We start from the raw sequence: 2,500 nt of genomic DNA on the forward strand, positions 1-2,500 counted from the left end.
CACCCTTGGCCAGCGATGGTGTCGACGAGTGGCCGCCCCTGCCGCCTCCAGCGCCGCCGCGTCCACGCGCGGGGACGTGCTCGGCGCAATTCCACGGGACCGGAGACCCTCCCCCGTCCACGGCGGGAGGCGAAACTCGGAAGTGCCGGCTGCTTACTCGAGCGGAAGGGTCAGCCTGATTCCTGCCTTGCCGGAGGCCCGGTCGCGGGGGTGACGACCCGCCGCCCGGGACGTGCGAGGCACCAGCAGACAGAGACTGCCCGACGGTCAGAGAGAGGGAGAGAGGAGTGCCGAGGCTCAAGTGGCGAACGGTCGCGCAGGCACGCCACGCACATCGATCGCCAGCCGCGGAACGGCACGGCCTTCAGTGGGGCCGGCGGGCGACGCCGCTCCTGAACCCAGCGGCCCCGAGTCGGACGAGTTGAGGAAGGCACGCCGACGGTGACAGGGTACGGAAGACACAGCGGTGGCCTTCTGGCGACTTGGCCCCCGACAGCCCGACGTTCCGCCGTCCTCCCGATGGCCAGGAGGACCGTGCGGGGGTCGGCCGACGGCGTGGTAGGTGTGCCTGCACGGTGACGGAGCACACACCACGCCCGCCAACCCCTCCGTACCTCCCGAGACCGGTGGCAGGACGGAGCGGAAAACGTGCGGACTGAACGGGAGAGCCAAGAGCCAGCGATCCACGCGCGTGCGACCGTCCAAGTCACAGCGTTCGACGAAAACCTCCTCCCTCGGCCAGGCACTCGGCGCCAGCAGGGGAGACAGGATCAGACGCCCCGCCGGCCACTTAAGGCCGAGGACGAACCACGAGACGGGCGGCTGCAGCAGCGGGCGGCCTGCAGCTCCCAGCACTCTCAATCGATCAACCATCGAGTCGGGTCAGCGTGTCAAACCGGCGAGCTCCACGGTCAGGCCGGCGGCGCACCAGCACCGGACCTCCGCGGCTCCCTTCACTCTTTCCACTGCCAGCCAACCGAGAGACGGACCCAATGCGGACGTGCAGAGCTTAGGCAGACCCCCCACTGGAGGCTCAACACTTCGTGGCAGCTCCGTGTCCCAGAGACCAGGAGGGTTGGCACACACACACAGTGTGAACCACCGACAGCCATTCTGGGACCGGTGACAGCCGTGCTGGCCCCACTGCCACGACACAGACGGACGCCAGGCCGCGCTCCCCGGCGGGGGGATGGCGTCGAGCCTGACGAACGGAATGTGCAGGGTGGGGGGGAAAGGCCAAGCGCTCCGACGCCGGAGGGCTCCGGAGTCTGAACTTAGGGGGACAAAGAGGACGGGTCCTCTGCGACACCCCAGCCGCGCTCTCGCCAGCCAAGGCGAGTGCGATTGATTGCCAAACGACCCTCAGACAGGCGTGGCCCCGGGAAGAACCCGGGGCCGCAAAGTGCGTTCAAAGTGTCGATGATCAATGTGTCCTGCAATTCACATTAATTCTCGCAGCTAGCTGCGTTCGTCATCGACGCACGAGCCGAGTGATCCACCGTCAAGAGTTGTCTGAGTTTGTTTTAGGTCTCTCCCTCGCCAGAGGAAAGCGACCCGGACCGCACATACGCTCCCCACCTTGAGCTACAGCCACCTGCACGCCGGCGTGCGGGCGGAGCAGGGTGGCGTGAAGCGATGGGGAGCACCATCCTGGTGCGGCCCGCAGAAACATACGTCTATTGGGGGGAGGAGGACAGGGCGCCCAAGAGGCGATGCGTGCCCCAACGCACCGCAGCGACGGAGGCAGGATCACCGCCACCATGTCGCCCGCCTAGTATCACGAGGCGTGCAGCAGCTTTGCCCTAGGAAAAGCAGAGGCGGGAACGGGCACCGGCCATCGGTTCGGCAGCGTCACTGACGCGTGCACGTGGCGGCGTGTCGGCGAGCGGACTTCCTGCGAGGAGGCGGGGGCGGCACTCGCCCGAGCAGACGCCCGCCCGGCCCAGCCACCGCCGAGGTGGACTGGGAGTCGCGGCAACGGCTCGTCATACTCGTTCCCACACTCACAGCGCAGCTTGCCCGCAAGCCACCGACCACCGATCGACGCCAGGCGCCCCGACCGAGAGCGGGATCGCTCGTTCGCCCTGCTGGCAGTTCGCTGGGGATCACTACTGCACGGAGCTCGGAGACCGACGGGCGGCAACTCGAGAGTCTTTAAACCACCACCCCCATCCCGCAAGTGCAAAGAGGCTGTATACGCACAGACGGGTGAGGGGAATAGGTACCCCGTCGGGTTTGAAGGGAGCGTGACTAGATAGCAACGATGTAAACCCAGCCGATTTGGGAGCGAAAGACCGGCGCCTGCATCACCGGCTTCGTTTCCCGTGGCTGGAGAGTACACCGAAACCCTCCGTCTGTCGCGAGCTCCCGACGACGCGGTGCCGCCAAGCAGCAGGGCCGGACCTGGTGTGGCTCCCCTCGTCGATCACAGACCGGTCGGCACTACTGACGAGACGGTGGAACGGGCTTCGCCCCTTGTGACGAAGGGTGATGCGAACCC

General features: G+C 67.0%; 1 non-coding gene across 1 annotated transcript; it reads right to left on the reverse strand.

The window, feature by feature from the left end:
- Positions 1-1,356: 1,356 nt before the first annotated feature.
- On the reverse strand, positions 1,357-1,510 carry LOC140475173 (5.8S ribosomal RNA). The gene has a single exon (XR_011959746.1). It is a non-coding gene; the product is annotated as a 5.8S ribosomal RNA (ribosomal RNA).
- Between the last annotated feature and the right edge of the window lie 990 nt (positions 1,511-2,500).

This window comes from Chiloscyllium punctatum, unplaced genomic scaffold (genome assembly GCF_047496795.1).
Source record: "Chiloscyllium punctatum isolate Juve2018m unplaced genomic scaffold, sChiPun1.3 scaffold_1447, whole genome shotgun sequence".
Taxonomy (NCBI): Eukaryota; Metazoa; Chordata; class Chondrichthyes; order Orectolobiformes; family Hemiscylliidae; genus Chiloscyllium; species Chiloscyllium punctatum.